Genomic DNA, 23,755 nt, shown 5'->3' with positions numbered 1-23,755 from the left:
CATCACCTATGAAACTCTGCTACACTTAAAATTGTGTTCTAGGTTTAGTCCTGAGCCTCTCTATCCACAAGCTCTTTGGGTCTCACAGCTTGTCCTAAATGTTAGGTTAATTATTCTCACTCTCATTATTTTTCTCAAAGGACTTAACAGCAGACAGCCAAAGCCATCTGAACCCACAATCTTCATACCACCTACTTTTCTACAACCTCTCAACGGTTAGTACAATCCCTGTGCTCCTGATGAGAGATGTGACTTGTGCCATGCAGCAGTACACCCACTGGCCATAAAAATCTCATCTAGCACCTGTAAGCAAGTTCTGACTGCCAGGTAGCTAAGGAATGATTCCACATCACCTGCCAGAACTGCTTCCTAGGACAACTCTGGTGTTAATGCTCTTAGAACGGGCTTCTCAACAAAACAGACTGTGAGGTAAAGACTTGAATGTATATTTATGGAAAGGATTTTAAACTGAGTCATGGATATAAGAAAATACTTGTCAGAGTGTAAGGGAGCAGGAGAGGCAAAGGGAGAAGCTGAAGAGCAATGCACTTCTGACAGGTCATTAAGCCAACCAACCTACGAGAGAAGCTCTGAAGCCAGAGGTAACTAGGTCTGAATCATTGCAGTATTCAGCCATAGGATACAGGTAGCTTGTGGAGTAGAAGCGCATCTCTGTTGTGTGGTACCTCCCTTTGGTAAAAGGAAAAGCTTTCAAACAGTGAACAGTCCTTGCAATTGTGTATATGTGTATTGATCTCAAAGATTGAACTATGTGAGATACCGTGAGATCTGGCCCAGACCAGAAGGTTGTTCTTCAATGTCGGACTCCTGAAAAAGAAGAAGAAGAAGAAGAAGAAGAAGAAGAAGAAGAAGAAGAAGAAGAAGAAGAAGAAGAAGAAGAAGAAGAAGAAGAAGAAGAAGGGTTTGCACAAGCTATGTCTTATGCCAAACAAGTTTATTACGAATCTTATATATTATTTGCCAGAGAGAAAAATGGGACAGAGTAAGCAAAACATCATCATACGACAGGACAAAGTCAGCAGGAAGCTGATCAAACAGTGTTGCACAAGGGGAACATGGGATGTCACAAGCGTGTCATAGCAACTGAGTGCTTATCAGCCTTGGTGCTGATAACTCCGGTCTCTCCAGGAGGAAAAGCCAAGTTCACTGGGACTCAAACTTCAGCTCTTTTGAGGTCCTGGCCCAAGCTCCAGACCAGATTTTGCCAAGATTACCCCTGAGCAAGGATATAAAACTGGGTTCCCTTTGTTCTTTCATCAGGATCTCTGAGAAAGTCTTAGATCAACCTGGCTCTCAACAAATCCATTAAGCTTGGGTTTTTGCTTAGTTGTAGGAAGTTCAATACCCTCAAATGTAGAATGTAAGAGGGATATGAATGTAGAACCAGATGTCTGAGGAGTTATCAGATCAAAAAGGGGTTTTGATGATAAAGGTAACTAACCTCCAAAGGTAGCAATACCCAATAAGAACCATGATTTATAAATCTGGATTTCAGAGAAAAGATATTGATACAGAATTATTTAATGCATGAAATCAAGTTGAGAGTCACCAGGAAGTTGGATCATTTGAGTTTGAGTTGAGGGTGTTTGAGCTTCACATACAGTAGAGAAAAGGTCTTGGCCCAATTACTTAGTACTCTGAACCCAGATTTCTACATCTGGTATACCTTCCCATGACTGTTACAAGGAAGGAATATGAAGATTCATACAAAGTAGTTAAATAGAGCTTGTCACACTATAAGCTTTCAATAGATTCTACTTATTATTACCATTAGTATATGAATGGAAACTTAAAAGTGAATGGATAAAGGAGAATTTGAAGAAGAAAAGGGGAAAGATAATTGGATATTGCAGATGGCATGTGAGGGAATGAAAGTAGACTGGAAATCAGACTTCTGACTCATTGCATAAACTCTTTCCTGATTACACCCACCTAGATGCTGAATGGGCACCCCAGCTTCACTGACTATAAATTCAAATTCATTAGCTTTCCCTAAGTTTCCATTGCTTCCACAGCCTTCTATTTTAGTGAATGACATTTCACTTTCCTCCAAGGCACTATGGCCAGCTCCAAACTCCCATTTCAATGCTGATTTTCTAAAACTTGAGGATTAGCCTCATTATTCCCTTCTAAGAAAAATATCTTCTCAACACTAACATGCTACCCACCTCCAAAATGTCTCACAAATATTTTTCTGTGACCTGAGCATGGGGGTTTCCTTGCTCCCACCTTTATCTTGTATAGTCTTGTCAGTGTGTGTGTGTGTGTGTGTGTGTGTGTGTGTGTGTGTGTGTGTGTGACCATATAATGTTCATGATCTACAGTGGCTTTCTATAAAGTCCAAATTCCTCTGTAGCTAACAAAGTCCTTAGATATCTGTCACACATGAGCTTATGAAATATTACTCCTGTAATCACTTTACACTCTCTCAATTTTCTGGACATGTATAACTATCACATGTTCCCCAAACTAGCTCTACTCCACCACTGCCCCCAAGTATCTTGATCTGTTCTCCATAGGCTGGAAGAAACCATCTCTTAGATTTGCCACTCTTTTTATCTTGTGTCTTCTCATCAAAACATATTCATCTTTCAAGCTCTGCGTCAGCTAATTTCTAAACAGCTGTCCAAACAAATATTACCTCTCTTCCTACTACATACATGATGCACCTGTCATTTTGTTTGCCCTTTGCATCCCCAACAGATTTCTTGGCTTTTAATTTCTGTGTGTTTTTCTCACAAGAGAAAGAATGAAACCTCATCACAGAATATACAAAATCTCTATTGCAATATGGTAGAGAAGTCGTTGGGCATTTGAAGTTACTGAGCCCCTACAATGTACCTTGTGGGCTGCTACACAGAGCGCTTGCCTAGCATACCTGCACTGGGTTCATTTCTCCAGCATTACCAAGGTGGAGGCAGAAAAAACAAAGAATTGGGGAGAAGATGGCTCAGTGAATAAGAGAACTTGCTGGACAAGTATGAGGACATGACTTTAAATCCCCAGGATCCTCATAAAAAATAAGACATGGACGTATATGCCAATAACTTCAGTGTTGGCATGCAGAGACAGAAAACCCCTGGACCTTAATGGCCAGCCAGCTGAGCAAAATAGCAAGCTTCAAGTTCGATGAGTCTTAAGAGACTGGGGCAGAACATGATAGAGCAGAGCATTCAACATATTCCTGTGTTCATAGGCATGTATACCCACATGCACACCACACACACACATACACACACACACACACACACACACACACACACACAAAATGCAGCTTCTCTGAATTAAAAATATACTTACTTAAAAATGTGCACCTTAATTTAAAGGCCTAGTATTGAAATATAATGTAAATATCTCATTAACAAAAGTTATGTTGCTTATATGCTGCCCTAGTTAGCTTTGTTAAGTTGATACAGCCTAGAGATATCTAAGAGGAAAGCCTCCATTGAGGAATTGCCTTAATCAAATTGGCCTGTAGGCATGTTTGGGGGGCATCACATTATCAACTAAATGTAGGAGGGTGATATTCCTAGGCTAAAAGGTATCTAAACAGGAGCCCAATGAGAGAGCCTGAGAGCAGCATTCTTCCATGGCTTCTGCTTCACTTCCTTGTCTGTGAGTGAGCTCCTGTTGAGTTCCTGCCCTGACTTCCCTCAATGGTGGACTGCAGCCTGGATGTGTAAAATGAAATAAACCCTTTGTTCCTTCAAGGTGCCCTTGTGTTTTATCATGGCAACTGGATGAAATCAAAACATATGCCACGATAATGCATTGGATATATTGAGTCAAATAAAATATAGCAATTAATTTCTCCTTTTTACTTTACAAAATGTAACTTCTAGAAAAAGTTATCTAGCACCTACCTTGCATTCTATTCCTATTGGCCATCACTGATTGAGAGAAGAAACCTTTCCAAAATGAGGAAAATTGAATCTTATTTATAATTCTAATACTTAGTAGTAATTACTATTCATGTTGTGACATATTTATTTCCAGTGGATTTATAGCTGTTGTTATGCAGTATATTTTGTTTCATATTTCTTCATGCTGTATATCCTTAATATGTCTTTGTGCCATCAAAAAATATACCTTTAATGACACATAATTGTATGCTTAGTATTTAATTAATTACTAAAGTTTCTAAAAATATTTCCAGTTGGCCATATACTGAATATTTATCCCAATGTATGAAGCTCCTTTTCCCTTTCTAACCAAGCTACAAGCAGACAGAATCTAACTTGTTTACTTGTGTACTTGATGCATACTTCAGTAAATATACAATCAATGAATGAACCAACAAATCAATGACTATATTATAAAAACATCAAATGATTGTAGTTAGACCATACATAAAATGGACTATTTCAATTGTTGCCATAAAAAAGCTCCTCAACCCATTTTTCTTTAAAGAATATCATTGCTTCGCAAGGTATTGCTGTCATGTGAAAGTGTATGTATCACAACTGAGCCAATAGTTTTCTAACAAACAATGGCAACTTCTCAGAATATAAATTGAGAGATGCTGAGCTCCAAACAACATATATTTTCCTCAATTTGACTGAACAGTGGTATGAAATTAGGAGAAAAGCAATTCTGCTGTGAGTTGGGTTCCAAGGGAGTTGGAAACTTAAAAAATCCTAGGGAGTGCAAACAAAAAACCGATCAGTTCTGGGAGAGGTAGAGTAAAGTTTAAATAAGACGTCAAGAATCTCCACCTGGAATTTGTCGAGCACCATTTCCCAATGACTCAGTTTTGTGACACCTGTGTGTGCCTGAGAGCCTCAACTCAGGGAGTGATGTGTGAATATTCATTCCTGGGATGAGCAAAAATAGCACTCAAGGAACTCAAGTGTTATGTGATGGGGATGGATTCGGCCCTGCTCAGTGCAGAGCCAAGCACTTTGCTTGGTGCCTAATGCAAAATAGGCACTGCTGAATATAAATATTGGCATAAATGAACGAACAAATGAAACAAAGGAAGGAGAAAGAAAGAGAGAGGGAGAAGAGAGACAGGCAATCTTAGATTAATCTAGGACATCATGGATTAAAGTATAGATATGAATCTATATTTTAATTATTCATATTCTGTTTTGACCCTGGAGTTATCTCACACTGTGGTACAGCTCTTTGTACTCTAGAGACCTGAGTGAATGGGTATGCCAGCTGGTTCTACCTGGGAAAGATGGGTGGAGCAGCGTGGATAATATTAGACAATATCAAGCTTGTATAATCTGAAAACTAGTTGGGATAATCTTCATGTAAGATGATTAGCTTGTGACTGGATGTTTCCTTTTAAGACAGTCTTTGAGAAGTTTTGCGTTTACAACAAAATAGAAAGGAAGACATGGAGATACTCCATGCACCCCCTGCCCCAACATACATACCACGTCCCCATTGCCAACATGAATATTCTCTTACTAACTGCTTTACTTGGTGTGGTTAAGCCCATAATTCCCTGCATGCTAAGACTCTCTGGAGCACCACAGGAAACTCACATCAATATTGAAGGGCATTTTATACTTTCAATGATGTCATAAAGTCCAAAGCTGTCCAAAGCTGTGATGAAAAGCAAGCTTCCTATGACAATCAGTGTGAACAGGACGTGGGTTGTTAATATTGAACCTGAATCCCAGAATTACACAGTTGTACCACTGTCCACCATGACCACACATCTCATTGGTAAGTAACTACATCTGACTAAGGTTGAAATTTATAAAGTAGCAATTTAGGACTGGAGAGATGGCTCAGTGGTTAAAAACACTGGGTGTATTTGCAGAGGACCTAAGTTCAGTTTCTAGCATCCACATGGTGGCTCACAACCACCTGCAACTCCAGGCCCAGGGTATTCAGTGTCCTCTCCTAGCCTCCTTGGAAACAAGGCCAACACATGGTGCACATACATACATAGAGGGAAAACACTCATACACAAAAAAATAAGTAAATAGAATTTTAATTTGCAGTCTATATGTTTCACTTTCTAAAACAGCCACTAAAATCTTAGGTGATAAATGATTTTAAGTTGTTTGGATCTAGTAAACAGAATTATTTCGTATTATTTTGGCCAAGAGGCCTATGAAAAAATATACTGAAATGCTAGGAGAACTCTGTGCTTAAGAGTTATTTATTCATATTTTATTCAAAGCTGTCTTCAGCAATAAGGAGACAATTTGAAAGGGGTTAGTGGGGGAAATACCTTAATGATTTCTTTTTGTTTGTTTGTTTTTTATTCCCGTTTGTCTTTTTTATCTGCCTGTTTATTTTCTTAAGAGAGAAAAAGAAGGTATGGTGTTAGAAGGTGAGGAGGTGGGGAGGTGGGAGGTGGAGAGGTGGGAGGTGGAGAAGTAGAAGGTGAGAAGTTGGGGAGGTAGGGAGAATCTGGGAGCAGAAGAGGGAGGGAAAACCATGGTCAGAATATATTGTAGTACAAAAATAACTTTATTTATCAAAACAACTTCCTTACTGCTGTAGTGCTGGTGAAGATTTTGCTTCTCTGGCATTTTTAAAACAGCATGAGTGCTCTCTGGGCTACAGAGAATGAAAAGACCAGGTGTACCATCTAAGCTCTAGAACTCAAAAACCTTTATGTGGAATACTAAACAATCTCAGTATTGTTCCCAGGCAAACCAAAAAATTAGTTCAGAAATGACAACCCCAATATAGTTACTATCCTTTAAAAATACCCACAAAATAAGTGTTCATGTGTACTGAGAGGGAGTGTGCATTGGGTTGCTATTTGTCGTTCATGTCTGAAAAATTGAAGGGCGACCTATAAGATCATTGGCTAAGGTCCCACAGCAGGGTGAGCCAGGACATTCAATTCAGACCAGACCCGTAAACTCTTTACGTCATTGGGCTCTGTGAACATAAAACTCATTGCCTCCTGGGAAAAGAAAGGGACACTTGACATATAAGGATAATCTTGTAACAGATAAAAGGAACTCCAGGACTGTCTTTCTGAGATCATTGCTCAGGGACGAGCCCCAGGTGTGGAGAAAAAAGTTGACATTATAAGGTTTACAGTGGAGACTATGACAGATGCAGTCATGACAGAATGATGAGGTGCTGTAGGCCTGCACCTGGGCTCCGAGGTCAGCCTTGGGGTGAAGGAAGCCATGTGCTTGCCTGCCTCTGTGGAGGCAGTGGATTATTGTCGGTTTCATCTCCACACGAGCTAATGAGCTGTCAGTGTTAAACAGCAGCCTCCCTCTCCCGGGTTGGAACAGTCCCGTTTCCTGATTTCTTCCAGCCTATTCTATATAAATACCGTCAGAGGAAGGGCAGATGGAGAAGCAGCTCTGGAAATCCCAAATATACAATACATGTTCAAAATGAAGCTGCAGCTACAGCCTAGATTGGAAAGAGGACATATTTGATTTTGGAAAGAGGATATTTGATACTATTGGGTGGAGGGAGGGACCAAAAAGATGTTAGTTGGCCAAGGGAGAAGGGGAGAAAGAGAGGTATGAGCTTTGCAGCTATCAAACTGAAAGACTCATCTATTTGCTAAAACAAAGGTCCCATATTGAAAGCAAAGCTGACTAAATATAAACGTTACCTGCAAGCTTGAACAAAAGTAAAAATAATCCTTAATAAAAAGGAAGTCACCACACTGCCCCTTAGCACTCAGGTTTTTTTTATCCTACTTTCTCTGTTTGCAGTAGATCAGGACAAATTAGTAACATTGTAAGGTGAGATTCCCTCCATCTCAAAAGCCCAGCATTGAAGACAACATAACTGATCATAATTTTCTAGAAAGATTATTGAATGTTCAAATTTTGAGTTCATCTAAAAATATTCTAATCCAGTGGATCTGGGGAGGGACCCAAGAGGTGAATTTTTGGCTAAGCAATTCTTTATATCATGCTGATGTGAGGGGGCAAAAACTCAGGCTTTGAGAAACACCACACATGGGTACCGCTCCTCTCACCTTTAACGCAGCTCTCAGAGGGCATCAAGGATTGATAGACATGTGTTTACCTGGCTGACCCAAATGAGAAACTAGCAAGCAGAGTAAGAATAAACAATTCCCCACTCAAGAGTTTCCTCTAACTAGGAAGCCACAGAGGATGGTAAAGTCATGGGGAGTCACAAGAGACTACGAAGTTAACGAAACTGGCTGTTCACTTAAGTATAAATATCAATTGCAAGTGATACATGAAGGTCAGCTTCAATATAGTTCATACATTCACTGTCTCGGTCCGACCTAAGGATTCCTGAATCCTTCAAGAGAGGTGGCTAGAGTAATTTTCTCTCCAGTTCTTCTTATGGAATCATTTTTAATCTTACAAGTCCTGCCTCTGACTTTGTTGAACTCTGAGACAGTATGAGCAGGGAGCAAAGAATAAGGAGCCAGACCAGCACGATTTGAAATCCCACTTTCTCAGTTAGATGAACCTTTGTAAAAGATTCCTAATGTCCATCAAAACCTGTTTCTTCTGAAGATGGTAACATTTTTGTAGAGATAATCTGAAGTTAAATGTCTAGCCCAGCATGTAAGTACTCAGCAAGCTGTAGTTACTATTCTGACCCCTGTAGCAGAGCTGAGAGACTTTCTGCAGGGAGCTCACAGTCTGTCCAGGGAACAGTTTCTCAAAACTGAGTCTTTATTGCACACACTTATGCAAAGTGAAATAATCATTTGCATTGCATTTATTACTTCAATTTCTATTCTTCATTCCTATCACACAAATCCAAACAATATGGGGACTTCAGGAGACATCTTAACCATGGCCTCTTTCCTGTTGGTGTTGAGTACCCATTCAGAATCTTAGGGCCATCAGTCAATGGGCCCAGGTTACCACACTGAGACGTTTATCTCCTTTTTCTCTAGTATTCTCTGAAAGAGGTAGTTCCTATTTGTATAGCAGTAGACTAGAAGGACAATGAGGCCAAAATCATTTCAGTGATCAATATGGTGTGACTTCGATTTATTTCTCTAAGTATATTGACTAATAGCAACTATCATCGATTGCTATTACAGTTACATAAAATAAAGAACATGCTAGCATTAAGAAAGTGAAGAAGAGAGAGATCATAACACACACATACACATAGACACACACATACAAACATATACCTCATTACTGTCAATGGATGTTTGTTCCATGTTGAAGTAAAAGGGGTTTACTCTGAATCAAGTATTTTGTAGGTCAGATGTTTCCTAGACTGTGTATTCTTATCACTAGAAAGCTTTTTTTTTCCTGACTGGTCTTATCTTCAGGTTTCTCCACTGCAAAGGACATGCCGGTGTTAGTGATTGAAGGTAGACTACTGAAGACCATCTGCTCTAAGTTAATAACCACCTGGAGATCACACTCCCTTTCCCCATAGCCAGATTTATTCATATTCATTTTCATAACACTATATTGAGCATCTAGTATGTGAAAGGAGGCTACTGTTGCTGATGGAAGCAGATAAGAAGAGCATTAACACTAATGAGTGAACCGGTTTGAAGGTGAAGAGAAATAGAATGAATGTGGGCTGAAAAATGGAAGAATGGTATAAAGCCAGACTTCATCTAGTTTATTACAAAATGTATGCAGTGGCATCCTGGCTCTCCCGTATTCCCTCCAGTCCACTTTCCACTGCTCGGCCAATTGTCCTTCTAAAACCTAAGTTAGGTTATGTCACTTGGTAAAATAGCCCTCCCATCTTGATCAGGGAACACCTGCCAGAAGCCTTCATGATGCCCTAAGAGGCTGACCTGTCTTACAAGTCTGTACTTTTCTTGGTTTTTGTTTTTTTCAACTCTTTAAATTTTTTTCTTTATTTCTTGTTTTTAATGTGTATGAGTGTTTTTGCCTGCATGTATGTATATGTATATACCATATGTGTACAGTGCCCAAGGTGGGCAGAAGAGGGTGCAGGTCTCTTGGGAGTTAGATATAGTTGTGAGCTACCCTGAAGATGCTGAGACTCGAACTGAGCTGTCAGTACTCTTAACTGATCAGCCATTTTTCTATGCCACTTCTTTTCAACTCTTTGATATTCCTCAAACACAGGGCTATGGCTTAATGTATATGTCATTCCAAAATTCATAGGTTAGAACTTAGAATCCCACTATAAAGGCATAAAGAGGTAAGGCCTTTAGAAACTGAATAAACCATTACAGTGTAGAACCCTTATAAATGATGTTAATGAATTCATGAAAGGATCCAGGGGACACAGTCAAGCACTTTAGTTTCCATGTTTGGATGTGATATCTATCTTCTCTGGAGGACTCACCAGTATGGTGCCATCCGGGAAAAGAGAGGTTCCCCAGACATTGATGCTGCCAGTTCTTCAACTTAAGACTTTCAGGCTCAAAATTAGGAAAAATACATTTCTTTATCTTCAAAGCAAATGTAGTATTTTGTATAATCACAAACCAAGACATGAATGATAATGGCCTTATTTCAGGGTCACAGCAATTGTTCCTCCCTCACTCTACCTGGAATGTTTTCCATGAGAGAGTAACATGGCTGGATTTCTCATTTCCTCTAGATCTCTGGGTTAAGGTCATGTTTTAAAGGCCATTTACTCAAACTCTCTCACCCCATTCTACTTAATTTTTACAGTACTTAGCTTATGGAGCATGGGCTCTAAGAAATGAAATTATTTAATAGATTGAATGAGTGAATGAATGAATGAATGAATAATCAAAGAAGTAATGTGCATGTAAGGTGATGGCAATGGACTTTGCTAATTGTTTCTTAGGAGAATTCCACAAACAGTAGCTACTCAGAACCTTTTTTAAAACAAAAGATAACTTTCTTCTACTGCTTCCCTACCATATTTTTCCCTGAAGCGGAGCTGAGACCAGGTTGTAAGTCTTAATAAGACCTGGTGGAAAGCCTTGAAGATCCTAGGGAGGCCAGAACTTGTTGCATATACGATTGATGCTGGAGCCTAACACCTATACCCAGCACAGTGTGTCTCTACCCAACATCTGGTTAAATCTGTATGGCTGGGCCAGCTAACTGCCTCCCTAGAATTTTCATCTCGCCAGTTTATGGTCAAGTGATTCCTTAGAAATAGGAGAAAACTGGTTTCTCATGTAATTTCACAGCCTCCTTTCTACATCCTCACTCCAATTTTAGATTTGCTTTTTCCTTACGATGGCTGAAAAAAAGTGTATGTCCATTCTTTTTGGCAGGGGGTCAGGGGGATTATTCTTTTAATTTTAAGAATAAAATCCAACTCCATTTCCCAAAATAGAAAGTATCACCAATCTAACAATATGTTTCTTGTCTGGGATTTCGTCTTAGACAAAATCATAGAGGAAGCTGCAATAGAGTAGGCCATGCCTTATTGCAAAACACAATCTATATTGTCCATTTTTCAGATCATAAATACCTCTAGTCCTCCTGTTCTCCCAAGCAACTATTGAAGGGAAAGTACATGCAATCCTCTGAGAAAATCTAATAAGGTGTAGGCACGGAGAAGTCTAAAGTTGGATTTAGAAAAGCAACAGAAAGCATTTCTCCAAGGGAAATCATCCATAGAGTTCACTAAAGCATGCTCTACAGAATTCTTAACCACTTCAATCTGAGGCACGGCTCCAGTCAGATCTTCCCCTGACAAATAAAATGTTCACATTCTCCTAAACACCAGCCGCAGCAGCAAAACAAGTTAAACAATTCAAAAAAATTGATAATCTACCTCAAAGTTAATTCTCATTTCTACTGTATAGGGAAAAAAATCGCTCATAATCAATAAAATGTTTTATTCTTTTAGCCTTCAAAACTATTAAAACTTAGTCTATATCCTTTTACAAGTATTATATTTAGTCCTAGCCTGAGACCAATTTTTATCAGTTTTTTTAAAGTGCCTAAAGCGTCCAACTCCTTAATAAAAAGAAAGGTCAATTCTTTTTCTTCTAAAGTAATGGTAAATGAGAAGGGGAAATAGATGGACTGCTTCAGCAGGGCTATCTTGGTTTGGGTCATCCTTCTTTTCTGTTTTGTTTTTCTACTTGCAGCAGGATTAGAATAAATTTAATTTTGCCTTGTTTGTTTGTTTGTTGTTTTGAAATCACCCAGGGAAGCTTCCTCCTTTTAGTAGTCACTGAAGCTTGTACTGCATCAGCAGCTTTATAGAGACAACGCAACTGAGAGCTGAATTCTTTAGAACCAAATTTTGCCAGCGTTTGGCAGGAACTGACCAAAATGTCATGACTTACTTGACCACACTCTTGAGATTCAGATCTTAGGACTCGAACGTTGTTTGCAGACAGTCCCTAACTACTTTTGTGTACTCAAGCCCTTCAAGTCATTAGGAGAACCGTCATTAGAAGGCTCAGGCTAAGTCATTCCATTTCACATTCAGAACTGGTTGAGACACCTCCAATCCAACGCATCAAGAGGACTGGTTGAATCCCAACCCTCTTCCAAAAGCTGTATCATTTTTTTCTTCCTTCAGTAGAAAACCTTCTTGAAATACCTGCCTTTGTCTGCTTTTCCTCTGCGTTCACCCTTTTACTCTCCCCTCCGTCCAGCCTGCTCTCTCATCCACCTCTCTACAGACACTGTCCTTGCTGTAGTCACAGGTGCCTAACAGCACCCTAGACATCCAACTGACCCCCGAGCCACATTCAGTACAGCTTACTTTTCTCTCTTCTGACTGACAGAACAGTGACTAGTTTCTCCAGTCTATGGGTTTGCTTGACACTACACTTATATACACAAACACAACAATGGAAGAAAACAGTATCTCTCTTGCAAATGAAAATCAAGAATAAACACAAGAAGTTATCCATAGCCAAACTTACTGGTGTCCTACAAATGTGTGAGAGTTTTAGGTAGGGTTCAACCAGGATCTAGGAATTGAGACATATGATGGTTAAATGAGAAATGCTCCCCCCCTACACACACACACACACAGACACACACACACACACACACACACACACACATACACACACAGCTTACATATTTGAATACTTAGTCCCCAGTTGGAGGTGCTGTCTGAGGAGATTATAGAATTTTTAGCCTTGCTGGAAGGAGGATGTCACTGGGGCAAGTTTTGAGGGTTCACAATCTTTTCTCATTTCCAGTTGGCTCTCTGTTTCCCAGATATGGATGGAAATGTGATCTCTCAGCTTCCTGTTCTGGTCATCTGCTACTCTGCTTTCTCTGCTGTGTAATTGGCCCCCAGTGGCACTATTAGGAGGTGTGGCCTTGTTGGAGGAAGTATGTCACTGTGGGAGTGGGCTTTGAGGTTCCCTATACTACCCAGTGTCACAATCCACTTCCTATTGCCTTCTGATCAAGATGTAATGAGCATCATGTCTGCCTGCACACTGCTTTGCTCCCTGCCATGATGATAATGGACTGAACCTCTGAAACTATAAGAAGCCACCTCAATGAAATATTTTCCTTATGGGAGTTGCCATGGTCATTGTATCTCTTCACAACTAGAAATTCTAACTAAGATACCTATCATTGTGGACTCTCTCTGTAGAACCATAAAGCCAAAATAAACTGTTTTTTTCTATATGTCTGTTTTGGTCATGGTGTTTTATCATAGCAAAAATATAACTAATACAGGACAGATCATTTATTGCTAACATCCTATGGCTTTGGCTATACTGTTTGCTTTGTATAATCACCTAAAGAGACATAGTTTAATATTTTTATGCCTCTAATTTCTGTCAGGCACACACCTATTTTAGTTACTACCTTCATATACACTAAAAGACTGAATATGTTAAGTGATATAGTTGGAAAAGGGAGTCGATACATCATAGATAAATAAGATTTCATGGGGCTGGGGATTTAGCTCAGTGGTAGAGTGCTTGCCTAGCAAGCACAAGGCCCTGGGTTCAGTCCTCAGCTCTGGAAAATTAAAAAAAAAAAAGGTTTCAATCAATAATATAAGCAACATAAAAAACAAAACAAAACAAGGTAATATGGCAAAGGGTCTCTGGAATGCTCAAAGCCCTCCTGAACTAAGGTGGCTAAAGGAACCCTTTCAGAAGAAGTAATAAATGAGTGAGAATCTAAATGATGAGATTGTTCTAATCCTGTAAACAGACAGGTGGGGTTATGTGAAAACTTTGTTTTAGGTTTGATAATCCCACAAAAGGAATGAAGTTGAAATTCTAAAGAAAATTGGAAAACACCAATGTCACTGAAGCCAAAAAAGGGCAAGGTCTCTCATTTGAACTAGAACTCAGTGATTAAGATACTCTATCTAGCCAGTTTGCTCCAGAGACCTGCCACTTCTGCCCCGCATCATCTGGGATCTGAAGACCATCACATCCACCAGGCATTTACGTGGATGCTTGGGATCTGAACCCTTGCCCTCATGCTTATTCTTCAAGCACTTTGCCCAATAGATCATCTCCCCAGCCCAGCAGAAGAGATTTTCTTAGAAACAAACATTGGGCAAAATATCCAGAGTTCAGAAGCAGATATGTGGGTGAGAAATAATGGTGGACTAGAAGGAAGGCTCTCCCTCAGTCAAATCTCTAGCATTCAGGCCAAGTCTATACAGATGGAATCTACCAGAAGAAGCAAACATAGATGAGGTTTGATTGGTTGATTGGTTAGTTAGTTAGTTAGTTAGTTAGTTAGTTAGTTAGTTAATTTTTCGTAAACTTGGTAAGGAGAAACACAGAAGCAATTTCCAGGTAGAAAAAGGATAACTCATATTCTGTACCAGGAAAGGGGCATCTCCAAATATCTGTGTACCTGGGCCTCCAGTACAGTATGGAGTGTGGGTAATGAAGGTCCCTCTTGTCCTTAAATTTATTTGTCCCAAATTTTGTGACTTTGAAGGGTCTTGGGCATAGTCATTGGGAAAGAAAGTTAAGAGTTCTCCTTTCTCTGTTCTACTTCATTAGAATTAATTTATCCTTAGGCTGCCATGCTCATAAATGGCTACAAAAAGAAAAAACCAAACAAAAAAATTACTCACTCACATCCAATGGGAAGAAAGTGAGAAAATGAGAAATTTCTTGCCTGAAATTAGTTTTACCAGTTTGACTCTGTCCTACTTATCCTTGAATCCATCACTCTAGTGAAAAGAGAATGCTCTGATAATGAAACAAGCCTTTAGGGCTATGAGCTAGGCACCTGTTAACACTAGGGTTAGAAATAGTGAGGTAACTATGGTCCAGAAAGGTAGAGTAGGTTGTTTTGTTTTTCTCCCCACCCCCATCCATCCATCAACACTGAGTACCCACCATGCTCTCAGTGTTCTAGGTGCTAGAGAAACCATGGCAAACAAGCACACAAAATCTCATAAACTGTGGCAAGTTGTTTAGTATTCTCAAAACCACACCTTGCTTTAGAACTCTGTCTTGGGGAACACATTTTTTTTTCTGGAAATAGGGGGCATGCTCAGATTTATTCCCATCCACACCCCTGATGAGAGAGTATGTTCCACAGAGCTGCCAATTCTTATGATTTGTTAGTCTTGCATGGTATGACTCTCCTGCCAAACAAAAGCTACCATTGTCCAAAGCAATCATAACCTTTCTCCTGAACTCAGAGAATGTCAGCTGCTTAAACGATTCATCTTTACCCAATATCCAGGCATCTGCATGGATGGGGGAAAAAGAGTGTGAGGGCAGAAGTGTGGATGACAGGGTCATGACTTCTCCTAGACACCAGGGAAACTCCTCCTGTGCCCTTCTGACAGAGGAACAGTCGCAGAATTTTAATATAGTGCTAGTCTCTGCAGATATGCTATTTTCTGGCTATAGTGGAAAAAATGAGGCAAGAGAAGAAAGAGCACTGATGGGGATTGAGAGTTGATTAAAAATAAGGGAAAGAAAGCTAATGAACATTTCCTTTCCAAGGCAGTGTGAAGATACATTAAAGATAAGTAGCTTACTTGAGAAAACTCAAAATCAAAATGAAGTATGAATTATTAATTTTTAGTAAGCTAGAAATTAACAGTCTGCTTCTACTCCCACCCCCATGCTAACTAACTTTTACAACACAGCAGCCTTGTACCAGTAAGTCTGCCCTTCTTGGACCACTTATTGTTTCCACTTCACATTCCTTCCTTATTCTTTCAAGACTTCTGATTTCTTTGTTCATTCTCTCAACCCTCATTCTCTTTCTCTCAATCTTTTTTCCCTATTTTTTTTGTATGTTAGACTGTATCCTAGCAACAGCTGTTTCAATTAAAAGAAGGTGGGAAGGGCTACCAGTGTTGCCAAGGTTACCAGCATTTCCTGCTGCCACTGGAAGTAACTGGAGTTGATCACAATGGAGTCATATGCTAAGACAGGCACTTCCCTGGGATACCCTGACAGATGTTATCATCACATGAAGAGCTTCTCTACAGTCCAGATGTCAAGAGAAATGTTGAAGAACACACCAAACGGCAATGATAAGACTTAGATTTTTAAATCATTTCAGAAGGCTGCAACTGTATTTTATTCGATAGCTCGTAGGTTTCAAATAGCACTGGTTAACCATAAAGTCGCTGGCCAACAGAACCCACACTGTCACAGAGATTCAAATGTCATACATATTGGCTTTTTAAAAAATATAGTAGCCATAGTAATTTGTACCTAATATGTCATCATTTGGGTGCTATATCTAGTTTAAAGTACAAGAATATTTCTTAATTTCTCTATTATCTTTATCATACAAAATTAATAATTAGGATGATATTTTTTCTTCATCTGAAAAAACATAGCAAATAGTGTCTAGGAATTGGTTCAGAGTCTGACATTAGGATAGAAAATCAACCTAGACTCCAGAGGAACTAACACCAGTCTCCATATGTGACCTCAGTTCTGAATTCATTTCCCACACAATCAGATTTAACATGTTATAATGTCCCTAGGGCTCTTACCTTAGATTTGCATACCATGTCACAAATCCTACACTTTCTTATCTCTACTCTACCTCCTTAAGCATGTCCTTCCCACTCTTCATCAATGACCAAGATGAAAATCAGGTAGTGTGAGTGACAGGTATCTGAGGGCTGGTACCATGCTTCTGACTCCTGCTCACTCCTAGCACATCACAAAGCATGGTTCTCCCACCAGGCATGAAGTGGTGGTACATATGCATTGTTCTTTTCCCTCCCTTGTTTCTCTTATTCCTTAGTTTCATGAATTAAATCCTCAGAGTTTAGTTCTGATACTAAGAAAAACTATAGCTCCTATCGGGGTCCTCTCTTCATATAGCCCCTCTTGTCATTATTTCTTAATCCTCCAAGACCAAAACTGCTTCCCAGTTGCCTTAGTAGAATTCATGAGTCCTTTATCTCTGTGCACATTTACTTTGTAGATAGTTTCTCAACTAAATTCTTACAAGATAACTCAGCCACTTTCCTTTTTGTTTACATATGATGACTAGTAGTCATTTGCCCAATTTTAGCATGGCTTCTCTTCAATCTGTTATTCATATAGTGGGTAGGCTGATATTTAAAATGAATCAATGGCGTCAGATCACTCTTACTTAAAAATCTCAGTGGATCCTCACCATTCACAGATAAGTTCTACCTTCTTTATACTAACATGGAAGGTCTTGCTGGCTCCCACTGGTGTCTCTGTTCTCTGCTCTGATCACTTCCTAGGGGACAGTGCTGCAGCAACATCAAGTGAGAATAGCTCCTAGCTCACACCAGACTGACTTCACATCTGTGCCTTAGTTCAACTTACACTGCTTCCCGAGTGCACATACACTCTGCTCCCCCAAATATCACCAGTTAGGCTTCTGGCTCAAGAGAGCATATCTCTACAGGGAACCCATGAATTCCTGGAGGATGGGGGTTGTTCATTTTTATTGCCAGCATTCTCAGCTTTAACTTGACACAATACAGAGAATGTGTTGAATAGACAGCTTTGGAAAGAGTGGAAATAGTTACAGTATTGCTAAAACACTTTGACAAATCCTTTATTGAAAATATCTAAAATCATTAACTAATGATATTAATAACTGCTATCCATCTGTGCGTGACCCTGGGGGGGGTGTCAGATACTTAGAACTTAATATATGTTGTTAGGTAATCTTCATAATAAATATTAGGTATTAATATATAGTTTTAAAGATAAAAAATTAGATAGCAAAGATTAAAATGTTCCTAAGATACACAAGTAATAAGAAATTTGGATTTGAATTCTCTGTATCTATCTTTGCCCAAATGGTACTGCTGTCTTCCTGACAGAGGAGCAGTTGGTCCCTAACAGTTACTTATCACCTCATAAAAGCCAAAACCTTACTCAACTTAAATTCCATCTGGTCACTATAAACAGAGGGATAAAAATTGATTGGACATTGCATCCCAAAACTTCAGCTGCATAATTAATAGGTTATACTTCCATTTCCAGCTTTCTATAGTAAAGGGAATTCGGTTTGGGAGAACCTCATCTAAATAGACAGTAGAACTAAAAGACAGCTAGATATTTACACAAGAAAAATGTGTTCTTAATATATACCATATACATTAAAATACTCATGGAACATTGCTTCCCTGCAAGAGCTTGTACTACAGCCTGCCTTCTTGTGACTGTGTCTCACCATTTCTCTCTAGGACGCAGCAAGGCCCTGGTTGCATGCTGATCACACACATAGAGCCAGATTCAGACAATTAATGTCGTGATTTGTTTTTGCTACTATCAGAACTTGGTAACTCAATGAGAGCAGTAGTTAATGTGGCATTTTATAAGCAACAATGAATTACTCATGGTTAGTGATTAGCAATAAATTAGTATGGTTATCCTCACCATGAGAAAAAGGTCTACAACTGAGAGGCCCTGCCATAGCAAGGAAATGAGAAAATTTGAGCCAGGTCACACAAAACCACGGACTAGTCCACTAAGGAATGCAGATCTGCCTCCTCATCACTTCTGCTCAGACATGCAGATTGGCCTCAGGGTCTCTCAACGCCGCATGATGTGACCTGCATCACAGTGGTGTCACTCTTCTCTGTACCCTGCTCTCCAATTAAGGGACGACCTTGTCCTGGTTTTACCCAAGACTTTTCTGCTTTTCATACTGAAGGTCCTGCATTCCAGCCTTCCATTTATGCTGTTGTAGGCAGAGTAAATGCTGTCCAAGATGTCTGTATCCTAAGTCCAAGGTTTCGGAAATATGGTTCTTTAAATGGAGAAAAGAGACTTTGAAAAATCTACTAAGTTCAGGATCTATGGTCCTAACAATTGAAGAGCTCTCTTTGGCTATGATCAGAGGAGCTGTGACTACAGAATAGTCACTGAGATGTACTGTCACTAGCTTTAAGGGCTCTAGCTTTAAAGTGGGCTCTGCAAAATGTGAAAATCCAAGAAATAGATTCTCCCCAAGACCCTATAAAGAAACACATGCCTGCCTCCCTGCCTACTCTGATTTTAACTTAGTGACATCTGTATTGACCAATAGTTTACTTTTTATACAAGCAATATAAAAATATGGCAATAACCAATGCATTCTGGTTTGCTAATATTATCATATATTTAAAAATCTGTAGAGTTAATAAATTCTGGGAATCCCCTCAGTGCAGCAAGTGATAACAGATTACCATCAGTCATCCAATCTCTAATTCTTAAGAGTAGGGGGCTCTAATTCCCCAGGGGGATCTCCTTACCTTGCAGCTGAAACCACTTGGCTATGCAAATGTCCTAAAGCTGTGGCTCTGGGTCACAGAGTCAACTGGATGCATTGTCTACAAATTACTGAGCCTGCTTCAGATTTTCTAACTTGAAAGAACAGAAAGGGAGCATTTAAAAAAATGTCATATCTAGATGTTCTTGGGAGAAACTGATGTGCTGATCTATACATTTAAAAAACTAGTTTTGTTTAATCTTTGAGAGTTCCATACAATGTATTTTAAGCCTATTCATCCCCTCCACCAACCCCTGCCAGATCCTTCCAGACCCCACTACCCACTCATCTCCAAATTAGCTCTATAAAAACAAATGGATAAATAAATTAATTTAAAAAACATAATGTCCAGTTTGTGTTAGCTGACTATCCCTAGGCATTGGTTCTGCCCTGGAGTATAGTCAATATACCAAGCATCATTCCACTGAATAAAATTGACTTTCCTTTTACTGGCTCCAAACAAAAGCCTTCAGGTAGCTGTAGGACTTCATGTCTACCGACCCTACCCTCCATCATACAGGGATTTGGTATGGCTTGAGCTTGTGTGGGTTATGTGTATGCTGTCACGTCTGTGAATTCATATGTGCCTCTGCCCTATAGTGTCTACACTGTTTCCTAATAGTCATCTGTTTTAGTTAGGGAGTTTTATTGCTGTGAAGAGACATGCCCATGACCACGGCAACTCTTATAAATAAAAACATTTAATTGAGGTGGCTTGCTTGCAGTTTTTGAGATTCCATCCCTTATCATTAGGATGGGGAGCATGGTAGGGTGCAGGCAGATGTGGTGCTGGAGCTGAGAGTCCAACATCTTGACTCAGAGGTAACAGGAAATTGACTGACTGTCACACTGAATGAAGTTTGAGAAAAAGATCTCAGTGCCCGCCCCCACAGTGACACACTTCCAACAGAAGGTGTGGCCTAGATTAATGGTGTGCCCTCCAGCCTCAAGGTCTGGATTGAACGCTCATGTCATCCAGCCTCCTTCAACAAGGCCATTTCTCCCTATGAGCTTATGGGGGGTCAAATACATTCAAACCACCACATTATCCATCTTACATCCTTCTTTTATATTCTTTCTGTTCCCTCTTCTGCATAGATCTCTGAGCATTGAAGGGAGGGGTGTGATATAAACATCTCATTTATGAGCAAGCATTCTCAAGTCTCTTATTCTCTGTACATTGACTGGTTGTACGTTTCTGTGCTAATTGCCACCTATAGCAAAAAGAAGCTTTTCTGATGAGAGATGAGGGATGCACTGATCTGTGGATATAGCAATGTCATGAGGAGTCATTTTATCTCTTTGTTTATTTATCAGAATAGTGGTAGGTTTTCTCCTAGGGCTCATGATTCATCTAGTCTCAGGTTCTTGACCACATTGACAGTCTTGGGTATGGGTTCCATCTTATGGAATAGGCATTAAATCCAATCAAAAAATGATCAGTTACTTCATGCCATTATTGTGCTACTGATTATATCTTGCTAGTCGGGTCATTATCATAATTACCATAGTTCATAGCGGAATAAGATAGAAGATTACTTTTCTCCCTCAGTAATATGCATAGGATCTTCCAGCACAAGGAATGCTAACCAACAGCAATGAAGCTTCCATTTTAGTATCAGATAGATTTCTCCATGTTCTATGACTCAAGTATATGATAGCTTCAGTGACAGGGTCTTCCCATCAAGTTCTACAAGGAAATCAATGGTATTAATAATAGCCTGCAATGTTTGGATGGGGTGTATGGGACCCCACTGACCTAACAATTCCAAAATATTTAACCAATTACTAGTAATAGTGTTTTAATTTAGTAGCCTATGACATTTAGTGGGATAATTCTCTCCCCTTTATAAAGCAACTCTATTTAAGCTATCACTCATTCACTGACGTGTGTGTGTGTGTGTGTGTGTGTGTGTGTGTGTGTATGTAAGCTTCTATAGGAATAAGTTTCCATATGAACTTTTCAAAAGGTGCTAATGTTAGTTATTCTTCCTTGTATTCCCTACTCTACCTCCCCCTCCCCTCCCCTATTCTATCTAATCCGTACCTGACATTGTTAAAGTGACCAGGAACCTAAGACTAGATAGGTCATTCACTGACCTAAAGAAAAATATAATACTATTATTCTGCTAAAAGAACACATCAATAAAATTACTCCAGTGACATATTGCTATACCCATAGATTAGTATCTTGCTTCACCAACATCAGAAAAGCTGCTTCTTGCAGTAGACAGTAATTAACACAGGGACCTACTAGACAACATGTAGAGAATGAGAGACTTGGGAGTACTCAGTCCTACATAGGATTTATTCATCAAACCCCTCCTCTCAAGGCTCATGGATCTTTGCAGAAGAGAAGATAGAAAGATTGTAAAACTCAGAGGTGATGGATGACAGCAAGTAAACAGTATGTTCCAAACACAATAGGACCAATGCACACATGAACTCAAAAGACTGTGGTAGCACACAAAAGACCTGCACAGGTCCAAGCCAGACAGGATCCCAGCACTGAGAGTGGGAAGTTGATACCTGTTGCCAATGGGAAAATTAGTTTTCTCCAATGGAATATCACTGGTTATATCAACCACATTCCAGGGCAGGCCTCATGCCCAGGAATAGATGGACCAACACAAAATGAACTCAATAGTATTTTTTTTTTTTACTATTTATTTCATTCTGCTTTGCTTTGTTTTTTTGTCCTATTGGTCTTTTTTTTGTTTGTTTTGATTTTCATTTGTGTGGTTTGTGTGAGGGAGGTGGTTCTTGTTCATGTTGTTTTTATTTTGTTTCTTTTTTATGGATTTTTTTTTCTTTTGAGAGAGAACATAAAGTTGGGAAGGTAAGGAGGTAGGTGGGATCAGGGAGACATTGGAGAAGGGAAAGCATGACCAAAATGTATTATATGAAAATAACTTAAATTAAAACCAATAGCAAACAGATAAACAAACAAACAAAAATAACCATAGGAAGGATAGTTTATTTGGACAACAAGAAGCAATAGGAAGAACATACAGTTGAAGAATTCTTGGTTCTATAATTTCATAGATCTTGGGTTGGCTTGCCTTAGCTTTTGGCCCAGCAGGAAGTCATATAATAAAAAAAATAAATAAAATAAAACACCCTACTTGAAGGTACACTTTTCATGCATAGTATGTTTCTCATATCTGTTGTTCTGATGATCAATCATGTAGCTGGAAAGGTTTCTCTGGTCCTACCAGGCCCCCGCAGTCCTGTGGCCCATTTATAAAATAATCACTCAGAAGCTTATATTAATTATAACTGCTTAGACATTAGCTCAGGCTTATTACTAACTCTTATACTTAAATTAACTCATAATTCTTATTTATGTTTAGTCATGTGGCTTGGTACCTTTTCTCAGTTCTGCCTTGTCATCTTGCTTCCTCTGTGACTGGCTGGCATCTCCTGACTCTGCTCTTCCTCTTCCCAGAATTCTCCTCATCTGCTTGCCCACCTATACTTCCTGTCTGGCTACTGGCCAATCAGCTTTATTTATCAACCAATCAGAACAACATATATTCACAGCATACAGAAAGACATCCCACAGCACAATCCAGTTTCTGGTTTGTAATTATTGATGGTTCAACTTACATCTGTCCTTTTTCCCAGGAAAGGAAACAATTCTCTCCCTACCATTATTTGGTACATTGGGGTGATGTTCCAATCAATGCATTCTTGCACCAAGGTCAATAAAATACATAGAACATAAGGCTGGAGATGTAGCTCTATGGCAGGAGGTTTGCTGAGGTCATTCATTTGATCCCCAGGGCTATAACAAAAAAAAAATCAAAGAACAAAATATGAGCAAAATCAACCATAAGATTCTACCTGGGATGTTCAACTGAGATTTATGAAGAACTTTATGCTTTCTCTTACCAATGATAAAACTGTGAGATAGTTAATAGTCAAGAGATTAATGGGAAGAGTTGGTCTCATTAGAGGGCAAAGAGAGAGAGAACCCCAGAGCTAAATGGTGGGGAAAGCAAGGCAGATACCCTAAAGAAGTCTTCAGGTGTCCTTAGACCAAGACTGCTTAGATTATCTACGCTGCCCCCAAGATCTGGTTTCTGATTACCTGAGTTAGACTTCTGTCACATCACACACAAGGCACAGCTTCATCTTAAACCTTGGTGCTCCTCCACTCCTGTCTTTTTTCTTGGTTATTGTCC

The 23,755-nt window shown here is 39.4% G+C and overlaps 1 long non-coding RNA gene across 2 annotated transcripts in view; it reads left to right on the top strand.

Annotated features, from left to right (window-relative positions):
* Positions 1-23,755, top strand: part of LOC131922657 (uncharacterized) — a 47,696-nt gene that overhangs the window by 7,118 nt on the left and 16,823 nt on the right. The window lies entirely within an intron of this gene.

The sequence above is a fragment of the Peromyscus eremicus genome, chromosome 12 (genome assembly GCF_949786415.1).
Source record: "Peromyscus eremicus chromosome 12, PerEre_H2_v1, whole genome shotgun sequence".
Taxonomy (NCBI): domain Eukaryota; kingdom Metazoa; phylum Chordata; class Mammalia; order Rodentia; family Cricetidae; genus Peromyscus; species Peromyscus eremicus.
This window is presented reverse-complemented; position numbering and strand designations above follow the sequence as displayed.